At 40.2% G+C, this 17,995-nt stretch overlaps 1 long non-coding RNA gene across 4 annotated transcripts; it reads left to right on the top strand.

Moving 5' to 3' along the window:
* Positions 1-5: 5 nt before the first annotated feature.
* LOC143297355 (uncharacterized) lies at positions 6-16,894 on the top strand. 4 transcript variants are annotated; one of them, XR_013057258.1, is made up of 3 exons: positions 6-50; positions 9,598-9,821; positions 14,730-16,894. It is a non-coding gene; the product is annotated as an uncharacterized LOC143297355 (long non-coding RNA). The 4 variants fall into 4 exon arrangements; XR_013057257.1 differs by having other exon boundaries at positions 9,598-9,824; XR_013057259.1 differs by lacking the exon at positions 14,730-16,894 and adding an exon at positions 11,084-11,557 and having other exon boundaries at positions 9,598-9,824.
* The last annotated feature ends 1,101 nt before the right edge of the window (positions 16,895-17,995 follow it).

The following is a 17,995-nucleotide window of genomic DNA, read 5'->3' as shown; positions in this document are numbered from 1 at the left end:
TCGGGAATTATTCCCCTTACCCATGACTCGCGCAAAGGCTCTAGAAATGGGTAAAAACTTTTCGTAACTGTACAAAAGCCTATAACTAAATTTTATTTATGAGCCAAATAGCATTTTAAAGATTACCTAGATATGTTTGCCAATGTGCTATAGTCTCCCAATGTTGAAACCCAGAACAAATATGTGTGTGCATTTCGTCAGTGCGTGCTTTAATGCTTTTTTTTTTTTTTTTTGATTACGTAGATGATGTTCACTTGGTCCAGTTCGTTGTTTTGGGGTGTCTGTTTCATGGTGTTGTTCACATGGATGATTTTTTTTAGATTTTTATGTGGTTGCAATTTTTGTGCAGAGTGTTTCTTTTATGTTATATTTTACTCGTGTAATGTGCCCTGAGCATTTTTAAAAATGAAAGGCGCAATATTGACAACTTCACGCTCCCAAACAACATTATCCTCAAACGGCTGAATCCGAAATGGCTGAGCGGTGCGTATGCAGTGGTCTTCCTGTTTACAGCAGTTGCTGTTGTGGAAGGACTGCGTCAGTCCACTTTTTAACTTATTGTTTTGCTATGGCATTGTGTCCAAGACGTTGGAATGTTGAAGAAATGCTTTAGGAAACTGAAATAAAGGTTTGGAGATCATTCATCCTTCACAGGTTTCTTCGGCAGCTTGCATAGACGATATGAAGCGTGGTCTTCAGTGACAAAATATATATCTCATGCTTGCAGAAACACCTGAAGGCAAAGCAATGAAAATGATAAAACTTGAACAGTTTAGTTTCATTCCATTACGTTTATTCACAGAATCACAGAAATGTTTGGCTATAGGCTAAAAGCCTTTTGCCCTCGTAATCAGTGTCCATTTATGTGCTTTTGGATCACTTGTTGTGAACAAACCCTTGTTTAAATCTGGCATAGTGTATACTATATTTATCTACAGCTCAGTAAAGATTTAACTCTGTGGAAAATACATGGTTCTTAAACTTTTTGTCAATGTGATTTTTGAAGGCGTTTACCGATGGTGCATTGATGGTGTCATAGGAAAGGTTATTCCACAGATTTATGATACGGTTAGTAAAGAACTTGCGAAACTGGTTAGTTACGAAATTAGTTTTGTTTATTTTGAAGTTGTGCCCTCGAGTTTTATCGTAGTTAGCCATAGTAAACAATGAAGAGGTGGTGCAAGGATCATAAATATTGTGCATGATCTTATATACTTCAATGAGATCACCTCTTAATCTTCTAAACTCAAGGCTAGGCATATTAAAAAGAGCCAGGCGCTCCTCATAACTAAGATCACGAGTACTAATAGTATTACTAGTTATACACTTGGTAAATCTGCGTTGAACTCCTTCAATCATATTTATGTGCTAAGGTAAGGGCACCATACTGAGTTTCCATATTCAATAATGGGTCTAACCAGAGCTTTGAACAATGGAATCATAATTTCGGGAGATTTATTAGTTATAGTTCTCACAAGAAGACCAGAAATTTGATTTCCCTTTTTCACTATATTATTTATATGTGCCTCAAAGCTTAGTTCTGGGTCCATCGTGATCCCTAGATCTCTTTCCGCTGTTGTACTATCCATTGTTCGAGTTACCCCCTTTTCCTGTATTGTGTACTGATACTGTGGATTATTCTTTCCAAGGTGCAGAACTTTGCATTTCTCGCTGTTAAATTGCAACAGCCAAGTATTTGTCCATTTAACCAGATTATGTATACACATTTGCAAGTGAACTCTATCTTCTGTATTTCGGATGGCAGAGTAAGCCTTGGTGTCGTCTGCAAAAATTTTTACTTTACAATCTACCTCACCAGGCATATCATTTATAAAGTATATGAACAAGGTTGGGCCAAGAACACTACCTTGTGGTACACCACTAGTTACCTTAACCTTTGATGATTTACTACTATTTACACTTACAAACTGTGATCTTCCATTTAGAAAATCTCTGATCCACAATAGTAGCTTGCCTTTCATCCCATAGCCTCCTAGTTTATTCATGAGTCTGTGATGGGGAACTGTATCAAAAGCTTTCCTTAGATCAAGGTAGACTGCATGGACTGGTACCTTCTCATCTAGCATGACTAACCAATCTTGTAATGTAACAAGTAGTTGTGTAACACACGAGCGCCCTCTGGTAAATCCAAACTGTTCTCTAGATAACAGATCATGTTTGGTTAAATGTTGGCAGAGAGCGTCTCGAATAAAACCCTCAAAAACTTTACAGACAACTGATGTTAGACTAACTGGATGATAGTTACCTGCAGAATTTTTGTTACCTTTCTTAAAGATAGGACGTACTTCTGCTTCTTTCCAAGCTTTTGGTATTTCACCCTTATCTAGTGTTCTATCAAACAAGATCTTAAGTGGGTGAGCAATAACTTCAGCAAGCTCTATTAATACTCGTGGGTGTATCTCATCAGGTCCTGGGGACTTTGATGGGTTTAGGCTCTTTAGAGCTTTTTTCACCTGTTCAACTGTGACCTCCACGTTGGAAATTTCAGTAACCTCTGTCTTACATGAAAACTCTGGGACATTTACGTTACTCTCCTCGGTAAAAACACTAGCAAAAAATCTGTTTAGCACAGCTGCTTTTTCTGAGTCATTATGTGTTAAGGTACCATCTTCCTTTCTTAGATTAGCAATTTGTTCTCTTGGCAGAGTTTTACTTGCAACATAACAGAAGAATCCTTTTGGATTATGCTTAGATTCTTTAGCTAATTTAGTTTCCTTAGCTTTCACGTTTTTTCTTGACTCCCATTTTACCTGGTTTCTAGCACGTGCATATATTTTATAGTTCTCACTAGTGGGATATTTCTTATATTTTTTAAAGGCTCTACGCTTTTGATGAATTTTATCTAAAAGTGACTGGGGAATGGGATCACGTCTTTGTTTATTGGAGGGTCCTTGTTTGAATGATTTTTTTGGAATAAATTTGTTCATGGACTTTATTATTACATCATGAATAAGTTCCCAGGTTTCATCCACAGATGTCTCATTTTTCAAAAGGTCATCCCAATTTATCTCACCTACGTAATGCTTCATGCCTTCGTAATCTCCATTATCTAGTTGATATTTCACAGAGTGACCAGATGGATGTTCCCACTTGATCTGAACATCAAAGTAGAGGGCAGAATGGTGGCTCTTCCCTAGAGGGGGCCAGTAATCCAAAGTGTAGATGTTTTCATAAGAGTTAGTAAACAACAGATATAGCACATTAGGTTTTTGTAAACCTCTATAATGAGTGGGCTCGGAAGCCATTTGTACAATGTAATTTTGTTGAACACAATCCAAAAATTTCGTAGCTGGGTGGTCCTCATTTTTACAACTTATCACATTTTGCCAGTCAATTTCTGGATAATTAAAATCTCCAGAGACAATAACCTTGTTTTTAAAACTGTTAAATACATAGTTTATTAGTTTAATTACACTAGCATGATCCTCATAATCTGAGTTGGGGGATCTGTACACTACACCAAAAAGGATGTGCTCGTTACTACCAGGTAATGATATTTTACAAAAAATTGAAGGAGAAAAGATCCTTTCAATTTCTACAATCCTGGACACCTCCCACCCTTCCCGCACGAACAGACTGACACCTCTTCCCTTGTTGTTTGTAAAACCTGTATAACCAGGAAGTACAAAATTTTCAATTTTAACCTTGGAGTTTTTTGGTAATACTTCAGTTAAAGCAATAATGTCAAAGTTGTGTATGTTACACAATAGTCCCAGTTCATTTAGTTTATTGCGGGAGAGTAAAAACAGTGTTCTTAAATACGCCACTACCGGGCCTGTGTTGTCTGACCGAGGCAGAATTGATGTCGAGTCCGTCCGTGAACAACATGAAACATGTGAAGCTGACAATGTTTTGTGCCAACACACACAAGCACGCGCATGCGCGCGCACGCACACACATGAACGTGCACACACACGTACACACGCAAAAAAACAAAACGCGTGTGCCGAGTTATAAATTGCGTGCACACACACACACACACACACACAGAAGAAAATTGTAGATCTGTAAATCAATGACAAAATCAAAGCACAATTTGATTCAAAAGATAAATTTTGTGTTTGAGGGCTCTGAAAACTATGTATCTTGAAAGTCATGATACTGCTTCAGTTGTGTATATGTGTAAACTATGTGGCAGAGAAAGAGAGCAATAATTGCCATGTGCATAATTTATATATGTTATTAATGAAGTATCCATATTCTCATGAATACAATAAAATGATATAACATGATTATTAATCAGTCCTGTAATGGCATATAATTGTCAAGTGGACTAAATGAAATTAAAGGTGGTGGTATCAGAAATTATTACTGCTAGTACTAAGGGTGTCTTTGGTTAAAACTGATGATGTCAGGATGATGCTCAGTTTTATGTATTTTAGGAATTTTACAAATTTTCATTTAATTTCATATTGCTTTGAGTACTGCTAACCTCGCAAGACCACATGAGGGCTTTTATGCCTTCCTTTAAGTTCCTTGCCTTACCAAATAATTCAAAACCTTCACCCGATGTCAATGAATAGATAATATGAAAAGAAATATTGTAAATTCTGAATATTTACACCATATTTATCTCACAGATTTTCCCATTGATTATCATTTTCTTCTTCAATTTGCTGATCATCTGCTGATCCACCATTTCACCCCCATATCCTCTTTTTTTTCCCCCACTTGTGGTCTGGAATGAGAATTATCAGCAACTCTAACAACAACAACAACAAAAGTGAATGCTTCATACATAACTAACAATTTATTGAGAGCCCCTACAGCCAGATGGTAACTTTCATTTTTATCAATATTTCAGTGATTTTGGCCTACTTTGGATTGAAGAGTTTTCCAATCCCTAAACATTTATATTGATCTGCTCTTTTGCAACTAATCTATGCAACCTTTTAGGTGCAGGGTGAACAGTACACACTACTACCTGTTTTATTTATTCTCTGTCCACAAAGGCTACAGGAAGGGCAAAATTTTCTCTCCCTATCTTTCTTTTTTCTTTTTTTTTTTCACTATTCATATGACATTCTGAGAGAGGACAGGCTGAGAATAAGACCAATGTATGAGCCATTTACAAACTCAAAAAATGTTTTTGTTATTGCTCCTCCATAAGTACAGAGAACCTGTGATATTGTCATGAACACAAATATATGATGATTGACAAAGTTATTAACTAATCCATACCCAATGTCAAAGTAAATCATGCTAAAAAAAAATGTAAAAAATGTAACAGTGAATGTCAAAAGTCCATTTTTTCCTCTGTGTACTATGAATTTGAGAAATGTCCAAGATAAGATTTAGAGAGCTTAATCAATATGTCTACTCAATTTTCAAAACTAAGTAAACATTTAATTTTAAACATTATATCCATGAAAATACTGCAGACTTATTTGCTTATGATGTTAATGCTTGACTGATCTTGGCTGTTTCACAGTGGATGCAGTGCAGTGTGTCCTAAAACAGCTTTAAGCATTTCACACACACACACACACACACACACACACACACACACCTCATCCTGTCATCCCTCTTTTGCCACAGCCTCTCTCTCTCTCACACACACACACACACACACACACACACACACCTCATCCTGTCATCCCTCTTTTGCCACAGCCTCTCTCTCTCTCAACACACACACACACACACACACACACACACACACACACACACCTCATCCTGTCATCCCTCTTTTGCCACAGCCTCTCTCTCTCTCAACACACACACACACAGCTGTGCATATTTTTGATAATCATTATTATCACTTTTATGTCAAAGGAGAGAGGAGGGGGCGGTAGATTAAGACTTTTACATCCCCCAAGATAGAGGTACAGTTTGTGGTAAAACCAAAGCAAAACTGTCCATTTTGACAGGGATTCATCAGTCAGTCTTTAGAACTCCCTGGTGAAATGGGCTTTAGTTTGAAGATAATGTTGAGCAAATTTATTACCATTTTAACCCCCTCCTCACTTCTCCCTTTCACCACCAGTCCCTGACTGTTAATTGTATTGTAGCATTAATGACAAAAGTTAGAACAATTACTGTTCCAAAGATTCCCTTTAAATACTGCTCAGCTACACCAAGTGTGTTTGTGTGCTTGCATGAGACAGACAGAGAGAGAGAGAAAGAGAGAGTGTGTGTGTAAGGTATATTTTTTTTATTGATATTTGCAATGTGTATTTTTATTTCCAAAGTTTTCTTGTATGTCTTCATGTGCTGTTGTCTGTCATTATTAGTGTTATGCACTATTGTATTTATGTATTGTTTCATGGGAATTACTTTGGTCACACTGGGTAGCTTGCACCTTATAAATGCTATTATTACTATTTTTATACTGCTACTACTACTTAAAAAAAAACATTATTATTATTATTGTCATTCTTCTTCTTATTATTATTAATGCTTTTATTATTATCTTTAAATTTTGTTGTTGTTGTTATTTCTCCAATTTGAGAAAATTAAGTAAAAGATTTAAATATCACTAACTCAGACACTTTGTAGCACCACTGTGAAATAAGCCAGCAGTAGCTTGGGTGTGAATTTTATCTGATTTGTAAATTTCAATGAAAACTGAGCTCCCTACTACATTAAAATGTATAGTGTTTGTAACATGCATGCATGCGCGCGCATGTGTGTATGTGTGTGTGTGTATGTGTGTGCGTGTGCACGCGCTCTAGTATCATATATTCCTTTGTAGACAGCATGCTCATAGTTCATTTAGGCATGATGATAAACTTTGACAAACATAACTTTTCCTAGAATTGACTTTCATTGACATATCCCTAAAACTGGGCTAACATAATATTGTGTAATTAAAGTATTATCACAAATTTCAGAAACCTGATTAGACTATAGATAAAGACATACTTTATATTTTATTTTATAAATGTCCCGCTTACAGTAGCGTCAGTGACTTCCAAAATTTTATGGGTCGTACCTGAAAGCTTGCTTCAGGAGAAAACTAACACCAGTGGTGAATGCTCAGTGACAATTTCTATTTTACACACGTGTATTGGCCGAGTGCATAAAGTATTATTATCGATCGTCACTTAGAAAGTTGACACATCCTCATTCGTCTTCTGTCATCTGTTTTTCAGGGATAAGGTCAGGGCCGATATTTACTGCAGTAGTTTTTCAGTTTTGCTTCAAGATGGCTTTTCTATACCCTCATTAAGCATTTCATTTATTTATTTTACTGTAGGAAGAACCATGTGCTGAACGGTGGTGATCACTGCCTACCGCACTTTCATCACTCTCTGTTCATGTTGTCAGTGTAAACCGGAACATGACTGCATACGGACTATTTATAGTAACGGCTATGGCAGCGCCCTTTAAACCGGAAAACGGCCTATCTTGAAGTTGTGGATAAATGAACTTTTTTTTTCTGGATTCTTTGCCACTTATGCATTAACCCTACTTGTTGAATAGGAACTGATTAGAATGATGACATGCGTTAATCTCAACACCGGATCCTGTACGTATGCATGATCAAACATCATACATCTTTTTCCTCTGAGAATTATTAAACTGACCAGTTTCAATCCTACTGACAAATGAGTGCTAAAAAATTATTGTGTATTTTATTGCTACGCTCAAACTAACCCCTCAGTTCCCAAATCAGGCTCAACTGGTCAGTTAGCTACAGAGCCGAGCATGTCACTTCTCTCACAATTCTTGTAATTTTAAGTTGTGATATGTGCATTTGACTATGGAGTATCAAGTTGCTTTCACTATTCAGTCTTATTGTATTGTATCATAAGCGCACAGAGCTTTAAGAATATGCGCTATATAGCAAGATGTCTCAAATGAATTAATAAATGAATAAATAATAAATGAATGAATTAATTAATGAATTGATTAATTTTAATTGATACCGTAGGCCTTTTATTGATTTTGTTTTCCATTTCTGTTATAAATATCTCATTTTGTTTCGTTTGTTTGAAATAGTAATTGTTCGCTCTTCCTCTGTGACATTCACCCTGTTATTGTCATGTTTAATTGTTTATCTGTGACTCAAAAGAGTTAATGGAAATAAACGCATTGTACGTAACTGTCATTGTCAAGGACGTCCGCCGTGTGGCCATGTCTGCGTGTTTCCTTTTTTTTCTCTCTCTCTCTCTCTCTCTCCTCCTTTATATCTTGAAATCAAGAATACGCCAGACAATTATGGTTTAAAACTGTGAATTGTTGTAAGTGATAAAATTAGGTTCCTTTTTGTTTGTTGTTGTTGTTTGTTTTTTTTTTCTTCCCCAAGGCCTGACTAAGCGCGTTGGGTTACGCTGCTGGTCAGGCATCTGCTTGGCAGATGTGGTGTAGCGTATATGGTTTTGTCCGAACGCAGTGACGCCTCCTTGAGCTACTGAAACTGAAACTGTTGCAAATGTGCTGCAGCGCGAGATTACCCGGACACGACATGCAAGTCAAATCAGGGGAAACCACCGTTTCTGACATCGACGATACCAGCTTTGCAATCTTATTTCAGTTACTTCCCTTGGGTCAGGGCGAGGGTTAGTGTTAGGGTTTAGGGGTAGGGGTATTTTCTAGGGGGTTTAGGGTTAGGGACCGAGTCAGGTCAGGTCTCTACCTGCCACAGGTACCATGTAACCCTGTGCTACCTGTCACATGTGGGCAGATGGAGCTCGACAGCCTGGGAAGGCAGTCCATCTAAGACAAGGAAAAGTCTGAAGTAAAACCCATGAAGTGCTAAGGAATGCAGGACAGTCTCGACATGCATTGACCCTGGGTCCATGGCCATGTCCCGACTTTCAGTAGCCGCGCCCCCGTGCCTCCGGGGAAGGTTTTTGAGCCAGAGGCTAGGACAAGGACAGTCTGATATAAAACCTACGACCTGAGGACCTCACTGTCACCGTCCCAGCTTGCTAGGCTATGGCAGATGAACCACGGGTGTAAAGGGTGGGGCCAGTACTGCGCACACTGCACTCCACCTAAAAATTCCATTGCGCAGGCTTGAAGGACATGTCCACGTCCGCGCCACCAACTATTCCAAGTCCTAGGGTAAGTGTTTTGTGTGTGTGTGTGTGTGTGTTATTTTTTTTTTTTATTATAGGGTTTTAGGGTCAGAGATAGGATTTTTGCAATATCATTCCAGCTACTTCTGTAGGGTTAGGGGTTTGGTGTTGGTTTTGTTGGTTTTTTGTTTGTTTGTTTAGTTTTTTTGTTGTTTTTTTCGGCGGGGGGGGGGGGGGGGGGGGTTGATTTGATTTTGAGCTGGGCTGCTTGTTTAAAATTTGGATGTGCGTTTTACAGATTGGTATTGATTTCACCACGAGGTTCGTTGATACTTTGTGCGTGCGAATATACAATAAATGTGCATGGATGTTGCATACGGGCGGGTGCATGTGTGCACGCTTGTATATGTGTGTATGTAACATAGATATAATGTTTTATGTTATCAAAAGCGTTTTTGTAAAGCACCTAGAGCAGATTTCTGGATAGTGTGCTATATAAGTATCCATTATTATTATTATTATTATTATATGTGTGTTTGAAATGATGGAAAGTTTTCGGACTTGCTTTGCTATGACTGAGTTGTGTGTTATTTTATGTATATGTTGTCAGGTCAGGGGCATAGCCCTTGCTACTGGTACCATGTAACCCAGTACTACCTGCCGCATGTGAAGTCTCCCAACGACGGACCAGGCGGAGGAGGAAACCTTTGCCAACGGCTGTGAAGGCGGAAGAGGATGACCAAAGGGCAGGGGGAGCTCTTATCCTTGGCTGGAAGCCCCATAGGAGACGGAGCTCTGAAGAAAAAACCTGCACCTGCCGAGGCCGTCCTACACGTGGTAATATCTGCACCTGTGGGACTGTGAGCGTCGGTAGGCGAGAGGGTGGGGAATTCAATTCAATTCAATTCAATTCAAAATACTTTATTATCTGCTTCAACCAAAAACAGAAAATTTTCTTTAGGCTCACTTAAAATAAAATGCCCGTCAGCAAAAAAAAAACAACAACAAAAAAACTGACACACCTTTCACTTATCACCATGTACACATCAATTATTATGTAAAAAGTAAAACATGTGGGTAAGATACTATTACATTCAGAGTGCAACAACTGTGTGTGTGCTGCGTGTGTGCCCGCGCGCGCGCATGCATCGTTTTGTGTGCGCGCACGCGCGCGCGCATGTGTACGTTTCAATCGTTATAAAAAAGAAAATATTCAGTAAGATAATAATGACATTTAAAAAGACAAATGCTCATCAACAGATAAAACCGAAAAAAAAAACAACAAACAAATAAGCAACTGGCACACCCTTCCTTAATCACCGCATACATATTAACTATCATGTTAAAAGAAAACATTTAGGTAAGAAAACAAGAATTACATTTTAAGATAAAGTGAAACATTTCAATGATATAATAGGAAAATATTCAGTAAGATAATTATAACATTAATAAAATATTTTAAGAACATGAAATCGCAGTTGAAGGGTCAACACCGCCACCAAGACTGAAGCATGTAAAATTCCTTTCACGCCCCTCTGCGGAAAGACAGTAACACTGAGCATGTGTACGTTTCAATCATTATAAAAAGAAGAATATTCAGTAAGATAATAATAACATTTAAAAAGACAAATACTCATCAACAGATAAAACCGAAAAAAAAAGAACTGGCATACCCTTCCTTAGTCACAGCATACATATTAACTATCATGTTAAAAGAAAACATTTAGGTAAGAAAACAAGAATTACATTTTAAGATAAAGTGAAACATTTCAATGATATAATAAGAAAATATTCAGTAAGATAATTATAACATTTAAGAACATGAAATCACAGTTGAAGGGTCAACAAATTAAAGTAAAAAAAAAAAAGAGCTTAAAAATTGTTTGTTTAGAGAGACAAAGAGAGACGGACAGACAGACACAGAAAGAGACAGACAGAGAGAGACAGACAGACAGAAATAGAGACAGAGAGAGAGACACACACACACAGAGACAGACAGACAGAGAGAGACAGAGAGAGAGAGATGCACAAAAAAGGGGGGCTTGTATAATTTACTTCTTCTTTTTTCTTTTTTTTTTTGTTTTTTTTGTTTTCAGATGGAAATCAAACCAAAGAACGATGAATACTCAGACTTTTCCAGTATATTAGGCGGTTTTCCCTCGAAACACGAGGGACTGTCAACCTGAACACTGCTTTTGGATTTGCAAAAACGAACATTAGAAAAAGCACACGACGCAGACATCATGCTGCGTTTAGGCTCAATGTTGACCTTTCAAAGGCAAACTTGAATATCATTGAAGAAGAATTGGTTCAACCATACCATGGAAGCTGAGCCATCTCCCTTCCCCCCCTCCACTTTCCTGCCCTATATAGATCTACAAAGGAATCACCATCTCCCTTCCCCCCTCCACTTTCCTGCCCTATATAGATCTACAAAGGAATCACCATCTCCCTCCCCCCCTCCACTTTCCTGCCCTATATAGATCTACAAAGGAATCATCTCCCTTCCCCCCCTCCACTTTCCTGCCCTATATAGATCTACAAAGGAATCATCTCCCTTCCCCCCTCCACTTTCCTGCCCTATATAGACACTTTCCTGCCCTATATAGATCTACAAAGGAAACATCTCCCTTACCCCCTCCACTTTCCTGCCCTATATAGATCTACAAAGGAATCACCTCCCTTCCCCCCTCCACTTTCCTGCCCTATATAGATCTACAAAGGAATCACCATCTCCCTTTCTCCCTCCAGTTTCCTGCCCTATATAGATCTACAAAGGAATCACCATCTCCCTTCCCCCCTCCACTTTCCTGCCCTATATAGATCTACAAAGGAATCACCATCACCCTTCCCCCCTCCAGTTTCCTGCCCTATATAGATCTACAAAGGAATCATCTCCCTTCCCCCCTCCACTTTCCTGCCCTATACAGATCTACAAAGGAATCAACATCTGCCTCCTCCCCCCCCCCACCCCGCCTCGCCCTTCACTGAGGAACAACAAAGACTTTTTTTTTTATTGACCAGTTTTTAGATATTATCTGTGAAAGGAGAGTATGTACATGCCTTATTTTTACGAGAATGTTTTGACTTAAAAAAAAAATTTCTGGTGGATGTGTAAGAGAGAAATTATATCCATGCCTATATTGTAATGTGCTTCTTTTTTATGTTGGGTTAAAGGAAAAGGGGATGTGGAGAAGGAAAAAAAAAAGTGGAAATCATGATAAAGCAGAGGGCAACCATTTGCAAAACTATAAATAATTGTATGATCTGCGATTTTTTTGTTTTGTGGACGAACGAATCGCGCACGCACACGCGCACGACAATATCCAGTGTTTCCCCCTCAAGACAGAGTAGTGGTGACAACACGGCGTGAACATTTACTCAGCTGGTCACATAGCGGTGTGGATGATAGCCCTGCATAAAATCTTTTCTTTTTTTAATTAAAAAAAAAGAAGAAATGATGTACTTTGAATAAGGTGACGTAACAAGAAATGATGTGAAACAGGCTTGCCGGCTAAAGACAAAAAGAGAAAAGGAATATGATAAACATGACGCTGCACATCACTTATATGTAACATCAAAATCATCATACATACATACATACATAACATTATTAAGACTGACCAACAAATATTCAAACCTTTTTGTAGGTTATGTAGCGTCTGTCTCTCTGTTCTTCTCCACTGGAACTTCACTATCCATTGGTTTTTTTTAATCAAAAAGGATACACCACAGTCTTCTCTTCACTGTCTTCCGCAAACACTAACTGCGGCAGGCAGCATATCAGTGATACATAACACTAACTGCGGCAGGCAGCATATCAGTGATACATAACACTAACTGTGGCAGGTAGCATATCACTAACTGTGGCAGGCAGCATATCAGTGATACATAACACTAACTGCGGCAGGCAGCATATCAGTGATACATAACACTAACTGCGGCAGGCAGCATATCAGTGATACATTAACACTATCTGCGGCAGGCAGCATATCAGTGATACATAACACTAACTGTGGCAGGCAGCATATCAGTGATACATAACACTAACTGCGGCAGGCAGCATATCAGTGATACATAACACTAACTGCGGCAGGCAGCATATCAGTGATACATAACACTAACTGTGGCAGGTAGCATATCACTAACTGTGGCAGGCAGCATATCAGTGATACATAACACTAACTGCGGCAGGCAGCATATCAGTGATACATAACACTAACTGCGGCAGGCAGCATATCAGTGATACATAACACTATCTGTGGCAGGCAGCATATAAGTGATACATAACACTAACTGTGGCAGGCAGCATATCAGTGATACATAACGCTAACTGCGGCAGGCAGCATATAAGTGATACATAACGCTAACTGCGGCAGGCAGCATATAAGTGATACATAACACTAACTGCGGCAGGCAGCATATCAGTGATACATAACACTAACTGCGGCAGGCAGCATATCAGTGATACATAACACTAACTGTGGCAGGCAGCATATCAGTGATACATAACACTAACTGTGGCAGGCAGCATATAAGTGATACATAACACTAACTGTGGCAGGCAGCATATCAGTGATACATAACACTAACTGTGGCAGGCAGCATATCAGTGATACATAACACTAACTGCGGCAGGCAGCATATAAGTGATACATAACACTAACTGTGGCAGGAAGCATATCAGTGATACATAACACTAACTGTGGCAGGCAGCATATCAGTGATACATAACACTAACTGCGGCAGGCAGCATATCAGTGATACATAACACTAACTGTGGAAGGCAGCATATCAGTGATACATAACACTAACTGTGGCAGGCAGCATATCAGTGATACATAACACTAACTGCGGCAGGCAGCATATAAGTGATACATAACACTAACTGTGGCAGGAAGCATATCAGTGATACATAACACTAACTGTGGCAGGCAGCATATCAGTGATACATAACACTAACTGCGGCAGGCAGCATATCAGTGATATATAACACTAACTGTGGCAGGCAGCATATCAGTGATACAAAACACTAACTGTGGCAGGCAGCATATCAGTGATACATAACACTATCTGTGGCAGGCAGCATATCAGTGATACATAACACTAACTGCGGTAGGCAGCATATCAGTGATACATAACACTATCTGTGGCAGGCAGCATATAAGTGATACATAACACTAACTGTGGCAGGTAGCATAACACTAGCTGTGGCAGGTAGCATAACACTAGCTGTGGCAGGCAGCATATCAGTGATTCATAACACTAACTGCGGCAGGCAGCATATCAGTGATACATAACACTAACTGCGGCAGGCAGCATATCAGTGATACATAACACTAACTGTGGCAGGTAGCATATCACTAACTGTGGCAGGCAGCATATCAGTGATACATAACACTAACTGTGGCAGGCAGCATATCAGTGATGCATAACACTAACTGTGGCAGGCAGCATATCAGTCATACATAGTGGATTTTTCCATAGAATTTTGCCAGGAACAACCCTTTTGTTGACGTGGGCTCTTTTACGTGCGCTAAGTGCATGCTGCACACGGGACCTCGGTTTATCGTCTCATCCGAATGACTAGCGTCCAGACCACCACTCAAGAAAATATCGGCGGCTGAGCCGTGATTCGAACCAGCGCGCTGAGATTCTCTCGCTTTCTATGCGGACGCGTTACCTCTAGGCCATCACTCAACATTATTCTTCTTCTTCTGCTTATGTTGTACCTCTGTTCAGGTGAAGATGTACTCTGACTTTATGTGGAAGTTCTACGCCTTGGACTGTCCACTCTGGAAGGGCGAGAAGACGACTCGCTTCCCCTACGTCGACCTTTTCCCCTACGTGGAAGACGAAGACTACGTCTGGCCGCTCATCATCTGGCTCAAGGACAAGATGCTCTGGCCCCGGAAGTAGGTCTTCCCCACGCGACACGTGACCTTCGAGAACTTCCGGTTGCGCGTGCCGCGTGACGTGGCGGGCGTGCTGACGCACCTGTTCGGTGACGTCAGCATGTGTGAGGCGCGGCTGTTTGAGCGGCGAGAGAGGCGGCTGACGACAGCGGAGAAGCGTGTTCGCGTGGAGTGCAGTGTGCTGGGGAGGGTGTATTCTTTGTACGGCTGGCAGGAGGGACTGGGCGCCGGCCCTGTGTAGCGGGCGTGGGGGAAGTGTTCGGTGGATGAGTCCGCTCGCCGGGACGCCTTCCTTGGAACCGAGGCCAGTGAAACTTGAGGCCCCGCTCAAGTCTTGTGGAGGATGTGTTTTAGGATTGATTTTCCCGTTGTTGTTGTTGTTTTCCTCCTCTTGTTTTGTGCAAAACAAGCCACCCAGAGCGAAGTGTGTAGCAGGGAAGCCGAGTAACCAGTCATGTGTGTGTGTGCGAGAGGTGGGCAGTGGTATATATATATATATAGAGAGAGAGAGGGGTCGGGAGGGGAGGTTGAAGGAACGCGAACTAGATTCATTCTGAACTTGACGTCACTATAGAAACACGTCGTCGTGGTGATGACGTGTCTCTATAATACGCCACTTTCATTCACAAGCAGTCAGGAAGGCAAACGCCGAAATATTTGTTTTCCTTTTTTTATCATCTCTCTCTCTCTGTCTCTCTGTCTCTGTCTCTCTCTCTCCCCCCCTCTCTCTCTCTTTCTGTACACAATATACACAAGTATACAAATTCATTCAGTATACAAAATATCATTATATCGAAAGAGAGAGAGGGGAGAGAGAAACACACACACACACAGACGCTTCAGACGCTTTTTATTGACACTGGCCTAACTGTAGTCCTTATGTCAAGGGGGGCAATTCTGAGTGTCAGCGTCAATTGTGTTGGATGAAAGAAAACAAACTCAACAATAATTACAGCAAATAATGTCAATAAATCAATTAAAAAAAACCCAACAAATCACTTAATCGTACACTTGTGTGTGTGCCCAACACAAGTATGCACGCCATAATAATGAAACAACATACAATGAACTATAAATATACAATGTGACCATCAAGTGTATACAGCTGTAACAGGCTAATCATATAACTAGTGATGATTACGTGTTATAACCATCTACTTTCCTTTTCCTGATAGTAACAGCTTCTGCGATGTATCTGGCAAGCAAAATCATGATTTCATCATTTTCAGAGAATAACAGACGAAGCACGTCTTGCCTTTTCTCAGCAGCACTATGGAAAGTCGTTTCTTCGCTCAAATGTCTTCATAAGCTTTACAATGACATTAAGAAAATTATCTTCAATTTCTCTCACATCCTCCATACACTATGTACACTTACAATGAGCTGAACTCTCAAGATCAAACCATTTTTTGTTAGCTTTTAAATCTAAGGTTCTGTTTCTGAATCTTGCTAGCATATCTCTGTGCTATTTATTGGTAACTACAACTAAAAAAAAATTCTCCGGTTGTAAAATAGTTTTAAAGGAATGGAACCAAGAATACTTCACATCATCTTCCATCTTAGAATGCCAGTTTTGTTTATAACAAGATGCTAAGTTATCTTGAAATTCTGACAGAAACCCTCTTTCACCCCCAACTCCCTGACTAAGCCATACAATAACAAATCCGTTTTCGGAAAGAACTTGTTTAACTTTACCCAAACAGCTACAATGACCAAACTAAAACTGTTGAAGTAACGTCTTGCATGACTGTCTGTATAATCTGTTTTTAGGGAGCTGAGTAAGTTTTAACCAGTACTTGATGCATTTAACAAAAGCTTGGGGTTGGGGGTTGGGGGGCGGAGTCAAGTGCCTTTCTCACGGACACAACACCAGGTCAAAACGGGACGTCGAACACTGATCACTGGTGAACACTGGATCACAAGTCACACTGATCACTGTGAACACTGGATCACAAGTCACACTGATCACTGTGAACACTGGATCACAAGTCACACTGATCACTGGTGAACACTGGATCACGTCACACTGATCACTGTGAACACTGGGTCACAAGTCACACTGATCACTGGTGAACACTGGATCACAAGTCACACTGATCACTGGTGAACACTGGATCACAAGTCACACTGATCACTGTGAACACTGGATCACAAGTCACACTGATCACTGTGAACACTGGATCACAAGTCACACTGATCACTGGTGAACACTGGATCACAAGTCACACTGATCACTGTGAACACTGGATCACAAGTCACACTGATCACTGTGAACACTGGGTCACAAGTCACACTGATCACTGGTGAACACTGGATCACAAGTCACACTGATCACTGGTGAACACTGGATCACAAGTCACACTGATCACTGTGAACACTGGATCACAAGTCACACTGATCACTGTGAACACTGGGTCACAAGTCACACTGATCACTGGTGAACACTGGATCACAAGTCACACCGATCACTGGTGAACACTGGATCACAAGTCACACTGATCACTGTGAACACTGGGTCACAAGTCACACTGATCACTGGTGAACACTGGATCACAAGTCACACTGATCACTGTGAACACTGGGTCACAAGTCACACTGATCACTGGTGAACACTGGATCACAAGTCACACTGATCACTGTGAACACTGGGTCACAAGTCACACTGATCACTGGTGAACACTGGGTAACAAGTCACACTGATCACTGTGAACACTGGATCACAAGTCACACTGATCACTGGTGAACACTGGATCACAAGTCACACTGATCACTGTGAACACTGGATCACAAGTCACACTGATCACTGGTGAACACTGGGTCACAAGTCACACTGATCACTGTGAACACTGGATCACAAGTCACACTGATCACTGTGAACACTGGGTCACAAGTCACACTGATCACTGGTGAACACTGGGTAACAAGTCACACTGATCACTGTGAACACTGGATCACAAGTCACACTGATCACTGTGAACACTGGGTCACAAGTCACACTGATCACTGGTGAACACTGGATCACAAGTCACACTGATCACTGTGAACACTGGGTCACAAGTCACACTGATCACTGGTGAACACTGGATCACAAGT

This window comes from Babylonia areolata, chromosome 22, assembly GCF_041734735.1.
Source record: "Babylonia areolata isolate BAREFJ2019XMU chromosome 22, ASM4173473v1, whole genome shotgun sequence".
NCBI classification, from domain to species: domain Eukaryota; kingdom Metazoa; phylum Mollusca; class Gastropoda; order Neogastropoda; family Buccinidae; genus Babylonia; species Babylonia areolata.
The sequence above is the reverse complement of the archived record's forward strand: the minus strand, read 5'-3'. Positions and strand labels throughout refer to the sequence as shown.